This window comes from Podarcis vaucheri, assembly GCF_965113315.1.
Source record: "Podarcis vaucheri genome assembly, chromosome: Z".
NCBI classification, from domain to species: domain Eukaryota; kingdom Metazoa; phylum Chordata; class Lepidosauria; order Squamata; family Lacertidae; genus Podarcis; species Podarcis vaucheri.
Window position 1 is genome coordinate 34,460,999 of NC_138758.1, and position 21,453 is coordinate 34,482,451.

At 48.0% G+C, this 21,453-nt stretch overlaps 1 protein-coding gene across 7 annotated transcripts in view; it reads right to left on the bottom strand.

Annotated features, from left to right (window-relative positions):
• Positions 1-21,453, bottom strand: part of RXRA (retinoid X receptor alpha) — a 127,610-nt gene that overhangs the window by 74,907 nt on the left and 31,250 nt on the right. The gene's annotated exons all lie outside the window — the stretch shown is intronic.

Below are 21,453 nucleotides of genomic sequence, written 5' to 3' on the forward strand. Positions count from 1 at the left end.
ACAGATTTAAACTTGCATTGATGTTTTTAGAATGTTTTTAGCAGGCCATTTTAAAAAAGTGAAGTCGTCTCCCCGATGTCCAGTTAGATGTTAGAAACACAAGCTATATAAACCAAATCGCACCTTAAACCTGGCTTACAGTAGCCACAGCAGAATATCTATTCACTAGCATGTTCACTAGATGACCCTCAGGGTCCCTTCCAACGCTACAATTCTACGATTCTATTATCTCAGCTACATTGCTTGACTGTAGCTTGCTCTTGCAACAATTCACTTGTCCCAGTATGAAAGAAGGAAAAACACACACAGCAAAAGTGGAAATAGTATTATCTATGGACGATGATGGTGATGAGGGGGGAAATATGTTTTATTTTTCACATACCCATACAAGATGGAATTTTCATCACTTGCCACCCACAAATCCAAATACAAAAATGGGACAACTACTGAGCCTAACCCAAGGCTAAAACAGACAAAGATGACACCTGACTTGCTGACAAAAGCCTCTGAGCTGCTTTGTGAAATGCTTCTCACCCGTGTCATCTGCACCCAGGTCCACCTCATGCAGCCAAGTGTGGATTGGGGTAGCGGGGCCACACACACAAAGCTGGAAGGAAGGATGCGGCTGACAAGCCACCCTGCACACACTCAGCCAACCCAGCTGAAACTCGGCAGAGTTTCCTTCAGAGTCAATGGGTCCGAAGCGGGCTGCCCAGTTCTGCAGCTACAGGGAAAGCTGCAAGGACTTTTCCGCTCACGGGACTGAGAAGGAGAGAAGTGTCTGCGAGAAACTTACTTCATTTCCTTTCTTGCTCTGGGAGAGGGAGAGGCATCACTGACTGACCGAACCCAAAGGGTGCTCATCAATGGTTCCTCTTCATCCTGGAGAAGAGTGACTAGTGGGGTGCCACAGGGTTCTGTCTTGGGCCCGGTCTTATTCAACATCTTTATCAACGACTTGGATGATGGACTCAAGGGCATCCTGATCAAATTTGCAGATGACACCAAACTGGGAGGGGTGGCTAACACCCCAGAGGACAGGATTACACTTCAAAACGACCTTGACAGATTAGAGAACTGGGCAAAAATAAACAAGATGAATTTTAACAGGGAGAAATGTAAAGTATTGCACTTGGGCAAAAAAAATGAGAGGCACAAATACAAGATGGGTGACACCTGGCTTGAGAGCAGTACATGTGAAAAGGATCTAGGAGTCTTGGTTGACCACAAACTTGACATGAGCCAACAGTGTGACGCGGCAGCTAAAAAAGCCAATGCAATTCTGGGCTGCATCAATAGGAGTATAGCATCTAGATCAAGGGAAGTAATAGTGCCACTGTATTCTGCTCTGGTCAGACCACACCTGGAGTACTGTGTCCAGTTCTGGGCACCACAATTCAAGAAGGACACTGACAAACTGGAACGTGTCCAGAGGAGGGCAACCAAAATGGTCAAAGGCCTGGAAACGATGCCTTATGAGGAACGGCTAAGGGAGCTGGGCATGTTTAGCCTGGAGAAGAGGAGGTTAAGGGGTGATATGATAGCCATGTTCAAATATATAAAAGGATGTCACATGGAGGAGGGAGAAAGGTTGTTTTCTGCTGCTCCGGAGAAGCGGACACGGAGCAATGGATCCAAACTACAAGAAAGAAGATTCCACCTAAACATTAGGAAGAACTTCCTGACAGTAAGAGCTGTTCGACAGTGGAATTTGCTCCAAGGAGTGTGGTGGAGTCTCCTACTTTGGAGGTCTTTAAGCAGAGGCTTGACAACCATATGTCAGGAGTGCTCTGATGGTGTTTCCTGCTTGGCAGGGGGTTGGACTCGATGGCCCTTGTGGTCTCTTCCAACTCTATGATTCTATGATTCTATCACTGCTGTGCACCTGCCTTGCTGTCACCACTGCACAGCCACTTCCCTGGCCTTGCCCACCCCCACTGCCCCCTCACTAGCGAGGTCCCAGGTCTGGGATCTGTCCCCCCATGTGCCCGCATGGCTGCCACTCGCCTTCCTTGGGGAAGCCATGCCCACCCACCCCGTCACTCACCCGTGCAGCCCCAGCCAGGTTTTCAGGCCAGCCGGGAGTGGCTGGGCAAGAGGAAGGAGGGAGAGAAGGCCTCAGAGAATTGGGAAAAGGCAGCTCTTTCTCCAGGAGGAAGGGAAGGGGTGTGTGGGGTGGCACCCACATGAAAAAATCAGTGTCGGATTACCAAATAGGTAGAGTAGGCCATGTCTTTTAGGGGCTTCAAGGCAAAAGATCAATATAATATTGAGTTGATATTGAAAGAAAATTGCAATCAAGCTTTCTTAGTTCAATGTTTTCCCACTAGAGCATGCATGTGAGGGAAGCCCCCACGGTTTTGACTGTCTAGGGGCCTCCACAGGTTTAATCCAGCACTGCCTAGAATTAAACGGGGCAGAGGGAGGGGGAACCGAGCCAAAACTGCAGCAGAGGCCGGGAAGCTCCCCTCCTGGTGTCATTCCTCCAATGCACCTGGAAACAACTCTGAACTGTGTGCCGCCATCTCCTCCTGCTGCTGCCTGCACTTGCCTCAATCTTCAGCTGACTCACCTTCCCAGCTCTGGAGGCATCACCTCCACCAGACTTTAAACTCCTGCTGCTCACTGTGTGCAGCCACAACCAACCGTGCCCTGGCCACATGTGCAGGAACCGGGCTCGCCCACAGCTGCCCCTGGGAAACTGGTGGCAGCTCTGGCAACGGGGGGTGGGGGGCAAGGTCTGGGCCACTGTCTCTCCTCTCACGCCAGGCACATCTTCACTCTGGCAGGGAAAGGAGTCCTGCTGCGTGACCCTCCACATGGCTTTGTCGTTGAAGCATGGGGGGCTTCCTTCCTGTGCACCCTGGAGAGGGGGCTGCATGTGTGACTCGCAAACAAGGGTTCAAGTGCAGAGAGATACACCCTTGCACCGCTATGGAGTTAAGAGGGAGTGGAAGGGGGAGAATGAGTGCTTGCACATCTCTTCCCCAAGGAGGGAGGGAGGTGAGAAACAGCAAGGAGCATGGTGCATGTGAAGACTCTTGACATTCTCCACAAGAGACAGGTGGTGATGATGTCAGCCACCAAGCCAACAACAGGACATCTCCATCTGGTCACAAGTGGACCGTTCGCAGTCCCAACAGGTGCCTGGTACCCAGGGAATTTCAAATACTACTGATGTCACTAGGAGGGGAGTTCCAAAGTGTATAGGTACAGTTGCGCTAAAATATTCAAGTTCTTACAAAATGCGGAATGGGTCTGATTTGATGGTACCTTTAACAGTGACAGTTCAGCCGATTGATGCAGCTGAGTGGGCGCATAACGTGATCTTGCAGGTTCCTACGCTCCTAAGTTTGACCTGACAAAATTATTTATCCCGTACATCATTTAAAAAGAAAAAGAATGGGGGATCCCTACAACTGGGCATTGCTACTTATCTTCATTCCCCACAGAGCATGCCTGCTAGGAAATTGCAACACAGCTGTGTTGGATGCATCTAGGGTCTGTTGTGACAGCCCTATTAGGAGAGATGGTTCTGAGCTAGCTATTTGCAGACAGCCACCTTCCTCTCTAAGGAAGGAGGAAAGGGAGGAGGGGCCCAAGCAGAAAATATATCCTAATTAGCCGGTTAATCACATTTATTTGCTCTGAGAAAAAGCAGGTGGGGAGTGGGGGCAGAAAAGCACCAATTGATTGGCACAGCCTCTAACATGGAACAGCTGAGCAGCCAAGGCAAACAGCATCCATCCCAGACAGGGTGGTGTAAATGTTGGAGCTCCTTGCAGGAAAGGCAGGATGTAAATGCAATAAATAAATATTATTAACAATGAGATGAGATCTTGCCATGGCCATAGTTAAGAGCATGCCCACTTGCCTGAAAGCACCAGTAGTTGCCCAGTGGTCCATCAAGGCTAGGATCCTGCCCTCACAGTGGCCAACCAGATGCCCCAATGGGAAGTCTCCAAGCAGGACCTGAGCTCAGCAGCATTCTCGCCACCTGGGATTCCTAGCAACTGGTGTTCAGATGCACACTGCCTCCAGCAGTAGAACACAGCTAGAACTTTCTGACAGTAAGGAAGTGACCGTGGAAGAGACTCCCTGGGAAGGTGATAGGCAATCCTTTGCTGGGGGTTCTTAAACAGAGGTTGGATGGCCACCTGCCAGGGGTTCCTTAGCTGTGATTTCTGCCTTGCAGGGGGCTGGACTAGCTGGTCCTTGGGGGTCCTTCCAACTTTACAATTCTATGATTCTACAAGCAGCTCCGAATCCCACGGTCTGCGAGTGCTCCATGTGCCATTTCGTTAAGGCTCTCCGGCGTGCCGTTCCTGCCGGCCCCGTCTGCCACTAAGCCCTAGTTGGGAGATAGGGTTACCGCAGGATACGTCGACATAATTACTTCAGCTCGAGTAATTGTATCTCCAGCTTAGTTGCCAAGTTAGCAGCTTCCTACCACTCACTGCCTTGCACAGAGCTCAGTTTAGGCCGCCTTTTCTCTCCTCAGGTTTTTGAGCTCCACCAGCTTCACAAAGGCTTTCCAACAAAGCTGGACAGCAGGGAGATTCAGGGTGGAGAAAAGGAAGTCCTTCTTCACACAGCATATTGTTAAACAGCGGAACTGGCTGCCATGGGGTATAGCAATGGGAACCAACGTGAACAGCTTTAAAAGAGGGTAAGGTCATGTGGAGGTCTAAGGTGAACAGTGGGTCCAGGTTTTGTGGCCACCCCAGCTAACACGTTTACTCTGAGAACCTTTCTGGATCAAAGTTGTGGTCCAGGACCTTAACAGAGAAAAGTTCTTCTCCCTTTCTGATAGCACTATAACCTATGAACATCTGGTGAAATTTGAATGTCAGAAGATTCAGGACAGATAAAAGGAAGTCCTTCTTCATGCGCTACAGAGTTAAACTATGGAACTCACTCCTGCAGGATACTTTAAAAGAGCTTTAGACAAATTCATGGAGGGGAGGGGAAGGCTGCTGATGGCTGCTAGCCTTGACGGCTATGCTCTGGCTCCACGATTGGAGGTGGCAAGGCTTCTGAATGCCAGTCGCTGGAAGGCACAGGAGGGGAGAGGGCTCTTGTGCTTGGATCCTGCCTAGGCACTTTCCATTGGGGGCATCTGGTTGGCCACTGGGGGAACAGGCTGTTGGGACTAGGTGGGCCCTTGGCCTGATCCAGCAGGCTCTTCTCACATTCTTAAAGCTCTAACTGCAAATTGATGCTTTTGTGAATTTAATATTTAATCAGGGAGAGTGTTGCTGTTGTGTTCAGGTTCTCCTCAACAGGCACCTGTGAGAACAGGATGCTGGGCTAGATGGTGAACTGGTCTGATCCAGCAAGCTCTTCTTACGATTTTATATGCACATGCTAGAAATCTTGGGTAGACGTCCTGCTAATGGAGAGGTTCTAACTAGATGGACCCAATAGCCTGACTTGGTATAAAACCAGGTCCTCCAATGAACATAAGAGGAGCTTGGCTGCCGGATCAGACCAAAGGGGGCCCATCCAGTAAAGCATGCTGTTCTCAATAGGGGTTGCTCTTATCATTAACATGAGTTGACATCCTTTCTTTCTTTCATATTTTTAGACTTGTAAATAACTTAGAGGTTTCAGTACAACAGAGTTGCATATGAATCTTGCAAAACAAAGTAAAAGATAGATAAAAAATAAAAGAAAGTGACCCTAAAGACAGGTTTTTTTCATTCTGACATCTAACGGAGTCTAAATCGTTCAAATGCCGCCCAAAACACACCAACAAGTCCACAACTGACTGGATGTCACTCATGGCTCCTTTTGACTGTTAAAAATTCATTAATGAGAGCAGATTGGTATTATGCCGTTTCCTTAATTAAAGAGGACTACGGAACAGCATTTTAAATACCAGTGTCATTTTTCCAATTGACACAGCTGCATTATAAAGGGGGGCATATACTTAAACTGAAACTGAGCTCGTCACCCACCCACCCTCTACGTGCAGGCGCCCATACCTCAACAACAGCAGAGTTCATTTGGGTTTAAATGTTTAATACGCTCATGGGATATTGATAGGCAAGGACAAAAAGAACGAGATAATGTTTCTTGAGGTGGATGGCTCCACTGTGCTTACCTGAAGCTACAGGCACACAGGCAACACACTTGTGAGGGCTCGTGCATTCAGGAGCACATTCACACCAAGAAAGGCCTGCACCTCAGCAGCAGAGCATCTGCCTTGCATACACAAGAGTCCAGGCTCAATTGCTGGCAACAGCCCCCTGCTTAAAACCGTGGAGAGCTACTGCTGCCAGCCAGTGTAGACAGTGCTGAGCTACAGGAGTGCCTCATCCCTGAGGAAAAATGAAAAGGTGCCTCTCCACTCCACAAGCCTCGCTTCCCAGGGTCACATGAGAGTTCCGCAAGATCTCTCTGGAAGCAGTTGCCCCGCGGGATTCCGCCACCCAAGGTGGCTGCCTCAGTCTGCCTCATGGGAGGGCTGGCCCTGCTGAGCTAGATGGACCCCAAAGTAGGCAGCTTCCTACGGTCCTATTTAATTCAGCCCCTTGTTCAGAGGATTAGAATCTTACTTTATGTTCCTTGGAAGGCCTGTAACTCAGGACCTGCTTTGCATTAATACTCTGCAAGGATCGATTATAACAACTTCTTCCCCTCACCCTATTTGTCTCCCAGAAAGTGATCACTGCTTGCCCCCCCCCCATAAGATTTAATTTCCTTTTAAAATCCTTGCACCAACACAGGTCTGGTGTTCTACATATATTTTTGAGAAGCTTTTTCCTGCTTTCTCCCCCCCCCCCCCAATAATTGCTCTTACATAGAGCCAGTCAATCTCAGCTGAGGGTTGCTGAATAGGTGATTAATCTCACATTCTCCTTAGATGAACAACAGAAAAGGAAGAAGCAAAATACAGTGCAATGTGATATCTTCTAAACTTGCAATTTCACTAGTTGTGACTTGTTTCTGAAAGGTTGTTTTCTGCCCTGTGCCTTCGGGGTGGGTGGGGGGAACATACAGGTAAATGTGAAACTTGAAAGATCTGGAAAGGGTTTGGGCTTGCACTGGGAAGACCACTGTATGGATGCACGATGTTATCAGGAACAGTTTCTTGGTGGAGAAAGAGCTGCAAGACCATGTCTCCATCTAGAGCAGTGTGCCCCCCCCCAAAAAAAACTTGTTTGGACCGCCCCCCCTCCCTTGACTCCAGAAACTCATTCCCAGCCCCCCTCTACCCTACAAAAAACATTATTCAGAAAAGAGATTTGCAGGACCTACCAACTAAGATCATAACACAACAAAATTCAAAATAGTATCAATAAATAGCACATGTGTTCAAAATCCAATTAAACTATTTAGCTGAATGAATTCAACAAAACTGACGGGCTTGATCCAGTGGTACCAGCTTTTCAAAGTCTGATAGTCATTATAGTCTGATAGGGTCTTAGATGCCACATTTATTGATGCCTTCACTGTTCAGTAAAATCTTAATGTGACTGATGGGTCTGCCTGATGAAGGTATAACACCTTCCCAATATCTGGTTGGAAGTCATTTAGCAGGAATCTTAAATCACATCCTCCCAAGACCCCCTGCCTCCTAGATTACCTCTTGCCTCTTAGATTACCCCTATGTAATCCCACTGTCCTCAAGGGGGGAGTACCACCTACTTTGGAAACTGCTGGTCTAGAAAAAGCATAGAACCTAGGAGGCAGCCTTCTGCCTAATCAGATCATGGGTCCATTTAGTTCAGTATTGCCTACACTGAGTAGCAGCAGTGGCTCTCCAGGGCTTCAGGCAGATAATCATTCCCAGATTTACCTGGAGATGCTGCTGGGGATTAAAGCTGGAACCTTCTGCATGCAAAGCAGGTGCTCCATCACTGAGCTATTGACCTTCCCGCTGAAATCAAATGAGATTCTAGTCCTCATTGTTCTGAATGGAGGAAAGAATTAACTAGAAACATTGGTAGCTGTCCTCTGCCACATCAAGATCACTGGACTATTTAGCTCAGTATTTCTGGCTCTGACTGGCAGCAGCTCTTCGGGTTTTCAGATGGAATACGTTCCCAGTCCTGCCTGGAGATACCATGGATTGGACACCAGACTTTCTGCCTGCAAACCACAGAGCCACAGTCTTTTACCCTACTTGCCTAATTCTACAAAGGGTAATTGACCCATGTATTCCTTTTAAAAATAGTGTTAGAAAGGGAGTTTTGGCACGTGCCATTTCACAAGGAACAGCAATACAGAGGTGGGGAAAGCTGAAACCTGGAAAGCCCTTTCCAAGAGGAATAAGAGCATCAGAAAAACGCTGCTTCATCAGGCCAATGGCCCATCTAGTCCAAAATCCTGTCCTCCCAGCGGCCAACCAGATGCTACTGGGGCACCAAAAACATTCTTCCCACTTGCAATTCCAGGAAATCAGGGTGGGCTACTTCTAGGACCAATTGGTATGACGTTGCTGTCACAAGCATAAAGGAACAACACAGTGTTAGGAATAAAACTCATTCATAGAATTGTGCTAATCATTGGTAGGAATGCAACTAATTCAGCTCAATGGGATACATTCCTGTACCTACATAATTAGGCTGCAAACCTGCTTACTACAATGGTAGTCATAAGAAGAGCCCTCCTGGATCAGGCCAGAGGCCCATTTAATCCAGAATCCTGTTCTCAAAGTGGCCAGCCAGATGTTTATGGGAAGCTTGCTATAGCAGGACTCGAATGCAAGAACACTCTCTCCCCCTCCTGCAGTTTCCAGCAACTGGTATTCAGAAGAATCACTGCCTCTGACTGCAGACACACAGCACAGCCATTGTGGCTAGTAGCCACCGACACAGCCTTTTACCCCACAAACTTCTCCAATTCTCTTTCAAAGCCCATCCAAGTTAATGGGCTGCAATTTCTTCCCGGTGAAATATTACAGAGGCAAAGACTTCATTCAGGCCATCTGGCAAGAGAGCCAAGCTTCTAGTTTCCTTCCCAATCTAGGGTGGGGGAGGAGAGGAAAAGAAGATAAAAAATTAAACAGGAGATAGAAGAGGAAACGGATGGGAAGTGGGGGAGGGGGCCTACTGAACGCACGAGAGCAGCCCACAGAGTTTATCTCCCCCCCCCCCTTTGCATAAATACTGCAAAGCTCTCATAAAAATGACAGAGCAATGCACAGCTGAAGTTGAGACATTAATGGAGAAAAAATTTACTAGGACGTAGAGGAGATCTCCTAACCAGGAGGAAGCTCAGGAAAAGGAACTGAGAATAAAACTGCAGGAGAATGGACTACACAGCACTACAATTCTAAGATTCTAGAACACCTTTCTACAAATCTACGGGATAACTACATACTGTGAAAAGTCACCACACCTCTAAAAAGAATAACAAGGAAGTAGGGAAAGGGACGCGGGTGGCGCTGTGGATTAAACCACAGAGCCTAGGGCTTGCCGATCAGAAGGTCTACGGTTCGAATCCCCACAACGGGGTGAGCTCCCGTTCCTCAGTCCCTGCTCCTGCCAATCTAGCAGTTCGAAAGCATGTCTAAGTGCAAGTAGATAAATAGGTACCGCTCCAGAGGGAAGGGAAAGGGTGTTTCCATGCACTGCTCTGGTTCGCCATTAGCGGCTTAGTCATGCTGGCCACATGACCCAGAAGCTGTACACTGGCTCCCTCGGCCAATAAAGCAAGATGAGCGCCGCAACCCCAGAGTCGGGCACGATTGGACCTAATGGTCAGGTGTCCCTTTACCTTTACCTTAAGGAAAGGGTCTGAAAAGGGCAACAGAAAGGAGCAAGGCCACTTTGAGGAAAGGATGCAGAATCTGGCACTTTTGAGTTTAGAGAAAAGGGGTGCTCTGCTAACACTGTGGGCAAAACGCTGCCAAATTTTTGAGCGGTAAATGGCAAACTGCAGCAGAAATATTGAGAGTGGTGCTTAAAGACTGGAAATATGAGGATGTGAACCTGACAGATTTGTCCATTCATATCTAGTGCTTTCTTCACGCTGTGAAGAGATGCACAAACACACACGCAACATGCAACAGCAGTCCCAGAGGCTGGCACACAACCAGAGGACTCTGGATTGGCCATCCCTATATAAGCCCCAGAAGTCTTAAGTGAAGAAGAAGCCAAGCAGGCCTCTCTTGGGAGAGCAATCTCTTACTGGCACACCACCACTGAAGAAACTGTTTCCCTGGTAGTATTCAGCCTTACCTGAGATGGTGGTGGGCTCCTGCAGTTTCTGCTATGAATGAGGCCAATCCTAAGAAAGAGAAACCTATCTGTTCCTGTTGCCTCACTTTATATGCTGTTCTTGTTCTGTTTCCCTCAGTCATTCATTATCTGTTGCTTTTTCCTCTGGACTCCGCCTATGTTACGTAAGTGGCTCTGCTATCAGTGATAGAAATCCCAGAAGCTTTCAGCAAGGATGGAGCCAAGCAGGCCTTTCTTGGGAAAGCAAATCAGTAACTGGGGCACCATCACTAAAGATGTCTCTTTCCCAGGTTGCCGCCTGCCTTGATCTGAGATGGTGGTGGGCTCTTGCAGAAGGAGGCTCCTCTGCGGCAGGTTCCAGGCAGGGCTGTTTTTCAAACACCAGAGAAAGTTAAGAGCAGTTTAGAGAAAAGGTGAGTAGGAGGAGCAATAATGCTTCTGAATTCCAGGTACTGAAAACCACAGGTTTGGGGACTGGTCTTGTGCTTTGATCCTGGCTTGTGGGCTTCCTATAATGGGCAACTGGACAGTCACTGTAAGAACAGTGTACTAGACTTAGATGGGCCACTGGCCTGGTCCAGCAGGCTTGTCTTATTCTCTTACGGCAGCCTCTTCCTCTCCTATTGTCATTATTTAGAAGAGCCCATGAATGCTGAACACATTAAAAATAACTGAGGAGGAAAGGCTGTCTTCTTCATTGCTCACGACAGAACTGGGTCTCAGCCACGCTGGTTATCGACTGCAAAAGAAACTACACAGACTCTCCAAACATTGCCACAGCAAGGCATCTGGCTGCACAACTCTCATTTGAGGGCGCAGTGAAGTCGGGGGCGCAACTGGCATCAAGCTAATGCTCATGGAAAGGAGCATCAACAGAGAAGTAGAGTTGTCACCCAGTAAATTACTTTGGAGGGGGTCTCTATAAATGTCATGCTTTGCCCCCAGCCATTCAGATTCCTCTGGGGGCTGTATGCAGGACCACCGTACCCCCCAAAAAAGTGCTCTCCAGTAATCAGGCAGAGCTTTAAAAAAATGATATATCCATATGAAAAATTGCATCAATAGAGCTAAGAGAAAACCCTGCCCAAACCCTGCCAGATAACACTGAGCTAGATGGACCAATGCCCTGACTCAGCATGATAGCTTCTTATTTAATTCATGCTTTTATTTACAACCATGAGGACTAGAACCTTTATTTTGAAGGGCACAGCTCAGCCTCTGAAACCCTGCCAATCCATGCAGACAATACTGAGCTAGATGGACAAATGGTCTGATGTCATACAAGGCAACTTCCTATGTTCCTAATTAGGTTAATGAGTTAACTACCACCCTCCCATTTATAGATTTCCAGGCTGGTTCCTATCAAGCTACCCATGTTCCCCATTAGATCCGTCCTTGAGCCTTAAAAGCATAGTCAATCCAGGATTTTGTTTAGATGCGGAGACAGGGCTGACACAGTTCACAAAAGCACGGTTGGTTTGCAACCTTGAAAGACTTGGCTCCCATCATCTCCATCACACATGAGATTATCCTTTCCTTGCTGCGTACGCTACAAAATCCAACATCAATTTATTCACGGTCTAAGGAGAATGCAGGCTGATGCCACGCAGCTTGGGTGGAAACAGATCTGATGAGGAAGAGTCGACGCTGAGTTTGGAAAGACGGTCTTTGGAAATTCTGCTTGAAAGCAAACTCTTCCAAGCACATGGAAATTTGTAATATAAAGCTATGTATCTTAGGGTTGGGGAGGGGATTTTCTTGGCCCTAGGGCTGCATTCACTCCTGGGCAGCTCACCAGGGGTCACTTGCCAGGGACCAAAGGCAAATGTGGGTGCTTTTTGCTCACATAGCCTTCTCCATCCCCCATCCAGGCAAGCAAGAGGCATGATCAGAGCTCAAGGAAATCCATATCCTGATTTCACATTGTACATCCAGATGCCTAGATCATCTAGTCCAACCCCCTGCAATGCAGAACTCTCAACTAAAGCATCCATGACAGATGGCTATCCAACCTCTGCTTAAAAACCTGTAATGAAGGAGGGTCCACCACCTCTTGTGGGGGGTCTGTTCCACTGTTGAACAGCTCTTGCCATCTGAAAGTCCTTCCTGATGTTTCATCGGAATCTCCTTTCTTGTTTCCTTTCCCCCCTTTTTGAAGATAGGAACAACACTTGCCTGCCTCCAATCCACAGTCACCTTACCAAGAGGTCTCTAAGAATTCTCAAAGGTTATAGACTGAGATTACATCCACAAGCTCCTTTAGTACCCCTGGGTGCAGCTCATCTGGCCCTGGAGATCTGAATTCATTTGAAGTAGCTAGGAGTTCCCACACCTCTTTTCAATATTTCTCCTTTTTGAATGTTTTGTAATCTGCTCTAGGAATGCATTATCCACTTGGTGGTCTATAGAGAAGACACAGACAGTAAGGTCACTATTGTTACTCTCTTCAACAATTTTTACCCATATACTTTCAATCTGCCTTCCATGCTCCAGGTCATGGATCTCTTATATTTATATATTAAATTTATATACCACCTTTTTCCTCCAATGAGTTTAAGGTGGTAAACCTGATTCTCCTCTTCCCCATTTCACCCTGTGAGGTAGGTTAGGCTAAGAGAAGGCGACTGGCGCAAAGTCACCCAGTGAGGTTCATTGCTGAATGAGGATTCAAACACTGCTCTCCCAGGCCCTAGTCCAATACTCTAACCATTACACCACACAAGTTCACAAGTGTACACATCCTTTATCTATAATGCTATTCACCCTCTCTTCCTGTTTGGTCCATTCATTTTAAACAGGTTATACCCCTCAATTCCTACATTCCAGTAATGAATCTCATCCAACCATGTTTCAGTGATGCCTATGAGGTTGCATTTGCCATCCTGTATTACGAGCTCCAATTCCTCTTGCTTGTTTCTGATACTCTATACATTAGTATAGAGACTACTGAAGCCCTCCATCTGCTTCCTTCTTGTAGTTCCCAGCCATGTAGCGCATTCTGGTGCCTCAGTTTCCTGTGTATTAATGAAGTTATTACCCCCCAAAACCCTGTAAACTGAGTTCCGGTGTCATCTGGCATGTTGTCTCCCTCCTCCTCAGGATCTAGTTTAAAGCTCTCCTGATCAGCTTCATGAGACTCTTAGCAAACACATTCTTGCTAACCGCTGTGAGATGCAGTCCATCTCTTGCCAGAATTCCTTCCTTAAGGAAGCAGAGACTATGGCCCAGGAAGCCAAACCTTTCCTGAAAACAGCATCTGCACACCCAGTGGTTTACTTCCAGTGGTTTCCTCCTTCCTGGGCCATGACCTTCAGCAGGAAGGAGGGATATAAAAAACCAACAGTGCCCCAAGGCCCTTCAGCTTCCTGCCCAGAGTCTCATAGTCCTTTGCTGTATGACAAAGGCTGTGTCTGAAAGTATCTTTTGTACCCCCCATGAATTTTGAAGGAAGGGGTTGGGGTCAGTGGGCTTTGTAAGTTTTTGCAACCTCTCTGTTCACATCGTGAATCTTTGCACCTGGAAGACAGCACATCTCCCAGAATGTCCTGTTACCTCTGTCCATTGTTGCCTCTATCCCTCTCAATAAGAAGTCTCTTACTTAGACTTCCTCCTCTTCCTCCTCTAGTGAGTGGCAGGAATTGTTCTGTACACTGTACTTTTCACATCCACCTCAGAGTTTTCTGAGGTTTGCAACTGCTGCCCTTGCTCCTCTAGCCCAGAATCAGAAAACAGATTGCTGCATTGCAGTGGGTTAGGCTAGATGACCCCTGGAGGTACCTTCCAACTCTACAACATGCCCAGATTTGGTTAGAAATTTGCAGACAGCTCCCTTTGAAGGAAACGCCAAGTGACAAGGGCCTTGAAATGCCAATGAAATTGTTCCACTTCTAGCCAGGGGTGCAAATAGAGAAAGCAGAGGGGGAAAACACACATTATGAACTCAGTTCTGATTGGCAACCTTATGCCTGCTTCTCATTCACGAGCTACTTTAAAGCCCGAAATGTTTCTCCAGCTCCCCTATTTTATTAGTTTCTCTATTTGTGTTGTGGGTGCCACACCCCCTCCCTGTCCCCTCCCCCCATTTCCTCTTTTCCTCTTCTCTGGTGGCTGACCCAGATCTAGTAATGAATGAGAACCACCTGGTACAGGCTGATTCAATCTTAATTATCCACCCCCATGCTATTTCCCCCCCTCCTCATACACTATGCATCAATAAGAGATGGGGGAGTGCCACACACATGGTTCAGCACATGGGATCATTGCCAATGTTCAGTCCTACTCAGAGCAGACCCATTGAAATCAACTGGCATGACTTGCTTGTGGACATTCACTTAAGTGGGTCTGCTTGGTGAGCAGCTTGCTTGGATAACCAGATCAGCCACTCAGTGGAATGGGGAGAGGGCGTGGGAATCCCAGCACATATACCGTATTTTTCGCCCCATAGGACGCACCGGCCCATAGGGGGGAAATAAATTTTTTTTTTAATTTCCCCCACCGTTGCAGGGCTGGGGCGGGGGAAGCCTGAGCTTCCCCCGCCCCCAGCCCCCAGAACAGGCTGCTATGCACAAGCTGTGGGAGAGCTGCGCAAAGTCGCACAGCTCTCCCACGGCTAGCGGAGCGCTGCGCGAAGCCCGAAGCTTGGGGCGTGCTGAGCTCAGGGCGCCCCAAGCTTCCGGGTGCCAGCAAGCTCTCCGCTAGCCGTGGGAGAGCTGCGTCTCCCACGGCTAGCGGATAGCTTCCTGAAGCCTACATTCACCCCATAGGATGCACACACATTTCTCCTTCATTTTTGGAGGGGAAAAAGTGTGTCCTATAGGGCGAAAAATACGGTAAATATGAAAGATCCTACCCCTTCCTTTTCATAGAATCATATAGCTGTAGAGTTGGAAGGGACCCCCTTCTCCAACCCCCTGCAAGGCAGGAATTACTGCTAAAAATCCTAGGCATATGGCCATCCAACATCTGCTTAAAAGCCTCCAATGAAAAGCAGTGCACACCACCTTCCAAAGGAGTCTCTGTTCCATTTTCAAACATCTCTTTTGTCAGAACACTGTTCCTAGGGTTTAGTAAGAATCTCCTTCCATGTCGTTTGAATCTACTGGATTAGTTTCTACCTTCTGGAGCAGCAATCCCTTCAGATGGCTATCATATCCCCTCTCAGTTTCTTCTTATGCAGGTAAACGTATCCAACTCCTTCAACCATTCCTCATAAGGCTTGGTTTCAGACCCTTAATCATCTCGGTCGCCCTCCTCTGCACACCTTCCAACTTGTCAATATCCTTCTTAAATTGTGGCGCCCAGAACTGGACTCATTATTCCAGATGGGGTCTGAGCAAAGGCAGAATATTTCGAAGCAGAACAGGGCATTTGCTTCGCATGTGGAAGGTCCCAGATTCAATTGCTAGCCCTGTGAGGTGAAACCATGGAGCTGCTGCCAGTCAGTGTAGACAACACTGAGTTAGACAAGCAATGACCTGTCTTAGTACAGGGCACGTTTTTTCAGTTCTTTGGGTGAATTCACATCCCAGTGGTAGAGCATCTATTTTGCAGGCAGAAGGCTCCAGATTCTACCACTGGCATCTCCAGTGATCCTATGCCAGAAACCCTGGAGAGCTACTTCCACTCAGTGTTGACAATACTGAGCTAGATGGACCAATAGTGTCATGGCACAAAGCCTCTCCCTCTGCTTCTGGGAGGGGCCCTAGCTCATTAGTGACGCATCTGCTTTGCACGCAGAAGGTTCCAAGTTCAATCCCTGGAATCTCTGGGTATGACTGAGAATATCCCCTGGAGTGATGCTGCCAGTCAGTGCTGATAATATGAGCTAGATAGACCAATCATGTGACTCTGTTTAATGCAGCTTCCTATAATCATAAACAGGTAATATAAACACCATTATATCTCCTTTGTCGGAAGCTTTTAAGCAGAGGTTGGCTGGCCATATGTCAGGGATTCTTTATCTGTGATTCCTGCACTTCAAGAGGTTGGACTAGATGACCCTTGGGGTCCCTCCCAACCCTACAGTGCCATGATCTTAGCAATCCTCAGCAACATGTTCAAGGTGCCAAATTCTCTCCAAAAATGCTGCTCCCCCAGATTATTCCCTATTGACATTATGTCAACTCAGCAACCAGGACAATAAATACCGGCATGATGTCCAAATCTCCAGGTCTTTATTGGCACAGGATTGCCCACCTGGGCTGCTTCCTCTTAACCACAAAAATTAGTTAGGAGGAAATTGAAACTCACAGAGAGGAGAAGAGAAATCCCTCCTCTGTCCCCTTTCTGGACGTTGCTTGCTGGTCATTCACCTGTTAGCACTGTGCTCAAAGCATAGTCAGGAAGACAGCTCCTCTTCTCCCTGAAGTGCAGTACAGTGGTACCTCAGGTTAAGAACTTAATTTGTTCTGGAGGTTCATTCTTAACCTGAAACTGTTCTTAACCTGAGACACCACTTTAGCTAATGGGGCCTCCCACCACCACTGTGCCGCTGCCACACAATTTCTGTTCTCATCCTGAAGCAAAGTTCTTAACCCGAGGTACTATTTCTGGGTTAGCAGAGTCTGTAACCTAAAGCGTCTGTAACCCGAGGTACCACTGTAATGTAGAACTGGCTGGAAAAAGAAGGGTGAAGGGGGGGCTCTGGAAGGGGGGGCGGAGAAACACCAGAAGCTCAAGCCAGTTGAAAAATTAAAGCACTGTAATAGCTGCCTCATTAGATCAACACAAAAGAAATTGAGTGTCATGAAAACAGGCTTTCCGCATCTGGGTTTTAAGAGGGCCAATTTCAAAAAGCTTAAGGAGCTACTAGGCAAAATCCCACGGTCAGAAAACATAAAGAGAAGGGAGGCCAAGGTGGATGAGAGTTTCTTAAAGTAGAAACATTGAAAGGACAAATGCAGACAACTGCAACAAGAAAGAAAAGTGGGAGGCATCTAAAGAAACACTGAAGTGGCTTCATAAGAAGCAGTTAAGGGCATGTACAATGGTACTTCTGGCTCCAAACTTAATTCGCTCCGGAGGTCCATTCTTAAACTGAAACTGTTCTTATCCTGAGGTACGCTTTTGCTAATGGGGCCTCCCACTGCCGCAGCGCCATGAGTTCTCATCCTGGGGCAAAGTTCGTAACCCAAGGTACTACTTCCGGGTTAGCAGAGCTCGTTACCCGAAGCATTTGTAACCCGAGGTACCACTGTATAAGAAATGGGAAATCACAAAAGAAGAGTATACAGGAGTAGCCAACAGTTGCAAAGAGAATGAACTCAGGCTTGCAAGAGAGGTCAAATATAAAAAAAGGTTTCTTTGGCTATGTACGAAGCAAGAGGAAGAGCAAGCAAGTAGTAAGTCCTCTGTGTGGAGAAGATGGAGAACTGCTATTGGGTGAGAGAGATGGCAGAACTGCTTAACACCTACTTCCATACACAAAAGGTGAACAATAGATAACACAATAGAAGTTCATAAAATCATACAAGACATGGAGAAGGCAGATAGGGAAAAGCTCTCTCTCTCACACACACACACACACACTCACACGTAACACTAGAACTGGTGGACATCCTGTGAATGTGAATTTTGGAAGACTTGGGACAAATAAAAGGAAGTCTGTCGTCACACACCACGGAGTTAAAGTATGGGTCTTGCTTTTGCAGGAGGCAGTGATGGCCACCAACTTGGATGGCTTTAATAGAGGATTAGACAAATACAGTGGTACCTCGGGTTACATACGCTTCAGCTTATAGACTCCACTAACCCAGAAATAGTGCATCGGGTTAAGAACTTTGCTTCAGGATGAGAATAGAAATCGTGCTCCGGTGGCGCAGCAGCAGCAGGAGGCCCCATTAGCTAAAGTGGTGCTTCAGGTTAAGAACAGTTTCAGGTTAAGAACGGACCTCCAGAACGAATTAAGTACTTAACCCGAGGTACCACTGTAGAGGAGAGGGCTATTGAAGGCTTCTAGCCAGGATGCTCTGCTGCCACAGCTGAAGGCACAAATGCTTCTAAGTACCAGTTGCAGGAAAACCCAGGAGGGGAGAGGGCTCTTGTGCTCGGATCCTGCTTGTGGGTTTCCCACAGGGTCATTTGGCTGGCCACTGCGAGAAGAGGATGCTGGACCAGGTGGGCCAGTGGCCTGATCCAGAAGGCTCTTCCTATGTTGTTATGTCACTGGAGAGATGAAAAGAGGCTGAGCCTGAGCCTGAAATGTCAATGTCGAATCAGCATTTCCCAGGGATTCCAGTCACCACATTGCAGTCATGTGACAAGGAGGGGGCCATGTGCGGCATCCAGCTTCCTCCCCACCCCACCCTCCTCTTTACTCAACTCCCCCCACCTCCACATGATTCAGCATAAGGAAGCAGCCAGAGCTTTGTGGTGAAAACAGAAGGAAGGAATCCACTGCAGGAAGGAAGTTGGGATGAGCCTTTTTCAGCCTGGGTCACTAGGCTCCAAAGGGCACACCTCCCTCCACTTCTGTGCGATTTGCTGTTTGCAAATAGAAAGTCAGTGCAGCTTCATCAGCATCTGAGGTTCAGGAAAGAGGCAGCCAGACATCCACAAGGGAGACATCTACCAACTGGAGCCAAATCCACTACATGATCAGATTTGTGGGGGGTGGGAGAGATGATTGGGGGGGCGGGGAGATTAACAAATCTCAATTGCTTCTAACCATCTGCCAGAGAAGCTCAGGAAAACCCCAGGCTTGGGTGTGCGACATCTACAATATCTCACACCCTCAGCAATTTGGATGGAGAGATGGTGAAACATTACTCAATGAAATCACAGAATCATAGTGTTGGGAGGCACCTGAAAGTTCATCTAGTCCAATCCCCTGAAATGCAAGAATCAAAACTGATTTATTTATCTGAGCTATTTACTTATATTAGGAAACGTCCTCATACCAAATCCTAGACTATTTGACTGTCTACACTGACTGGCAATACCAACTTAGGATAGCTCAGTTGGTTAGAGTGCGGTGCTGATAATGCCAAGGTTGCAGGTTCAATCCCTGTATGGCACAGCTGCATGTTCCTGCATTACAGAGGGTTGGACTAGACTCACAGGCATGGACTCAGGGCTGTCTTAAGCATATGCGGTGCCGGGGTGCAAAGATCTGCCTGGCGCCCCCCCCCAGTTGCCCAATCCCAGGCACAGAGAGAGCGGAGCTGGCTGGCCGCCTCAGTGTCTCACTGGCTCAGTCGCCCCTGAACTCGCGGCAAGGAGCTGCCCGCAGAAGAGCCCACCGTATTGCTCCAACCGACGGGCGGGCTCTTCCCTGGACTCAACTCTTGGGCCCTGGATTCTAGGTCTGGTGCCCCTGAGAGCCCAGCACCCGGGTGCCCCTCACCCCAGCACCTATGGGTAAGACGGCCCTGCCTGGACTAGATGATCCTCAAGGCCCCTTCCATCTCTACAATTCTATGATTCTACTACAATTCTTCAGGGTACCAGATATCCCAGCCCGACCTGAGGATGCTACTGGGGAATGAACTTGTGACCTCCTGCACAAAAAAGCAAACACTCCCTGATGTTAGCTTGAAGGAGACCGAGGAGCACTGTGCACCATCAGTCTCATCCAAGCCCCCTACTTCTCTGCACCCTCAAATGAGAGTCATGTAGCCAGATGCCTTGCTGTGGCGATGTTTGGAGAGTCTGTGTAGTGGAGCGCCAGAGTTTCTTTTGCAGTCGATAACCAGCGTGGCTGAGACCCAGTGAAAAGTGAAAACGTCTCCGTAAACTTCCATACTGGTGTTGTTTTTTTACCCTGGAACTGAATTAATCTGAACTTTGGAACACACAAATGCCTCCTTCTTCAGCTCTATGTGCTTTTCAAGGGAGAGGCGGGAAAACCACCCTCAAGACCTTGATACCAAAGGGACCCTGGGGAGCCACTGCTGCCAGTCAGTGAAGACAGAACTGAGCTGGACGGACCAATGGGCAGATTCATGGAAGGCAGCTTCCTATGTTCCAGTTCAATGCAGTTCTTTATTGAGAAGAATGAGGACTAGAATCTTGCTTTATGTTTAGGGTCAGGCGCTGGGACTCAGTGGTGCAGCACCTGTTTTGCATGCAGAAGGTCTTAGGTTTAGTCCCTAGGGGCACCTCCAGGTAAGGCTGGAGGAAAACACTCCTGTCTGAAATTCAGGAGAGCTGCTGCCAGCTAGAGTGGGTAAAATTGAGCTAGTAGATCAATGGTTTGACTCGGTAGAAGACAGCTGACGGTGTTCCTATTTAATTCAGCTTTTTATCCAGAAAAATGAGGGCTAGAATCTTAGGGGAACGGCCAATGGGTCTGACTCAGGATAAGACAGCTTCCTACCTCACAGGGCTGTTGTGAGGCTGAAGCGGAACACGCCATGGACCGTGGCCACAGCAAAGTCAGCCATCATGAAACTGGGGCTGTTGTGAAAGTGCTTTTGCCAGCCATATAGGGAAACAGAAACAGAAGCCCTGAAGGTCAAAGGCCTAACTGGTGCATTAATAAATAATGCCAATTAATTAGTGCTTTTGCCCTGGGAGCACTTTGCCAATGAATTAATTAGTCCCTTGCAAGGTTAAGTAAGCTGAGCTCTCACTGGCTCTGCTTTGAGAGCAGGGAAGCAGAGTGCTGCCCACCCCCCCAGCTTTAAAGCCACAGGGCAGGTGTCAGCACCACAATGGTGCAGTTCAACTGGTAGAGCAGTCATCCCCAAACCAGGAGAAGAGGACTCCTAGTATGTTGTGGCATGCATTCCAATCTTAAAATCTTCCATGAGCCCAAAACTCGTGAGGCAAAGGAGAGGCTGCCTGTTGCATCTCTGAATGATTCTCTGCACTGGCTGTGCCCATTTCCTATCAGGTACCACTGATTAGACAAATTCGTGTAAGAGACGGCTACTAGCCAGAAGCTAGCCTTGCCTGGTTCTCTGCTGAGTGGCAGCTGCTTCTGCCCTGGCCAGCCGGCCTCTGCCAAAGGCGACAGGGCAGGGCAGCAGTCACATCAGAGCATTATCTGGAGTCCACGCCACCAGCCTTGCTGCAGAATGTGCCCTGAGAAGAGACCCATCTGTTTGCTTGGCCTCCACTGACGCAGGGACCCCTCGGATGTTGCCAGGAGGATGCCCACACATCCCACCTGCCTCCTGCATTGCCAAGACTGCCCTGCCAGTGCCCAGGAGTGGCTCAGACCCACAGCTGCCATGTCCCCACACTGCCTGCCCCGAGCAGCCTTGCAAGGCTCAGATCTGAGGGCGATGGTTTGAGAAAGGCAGAACAACCATGCCGCTTG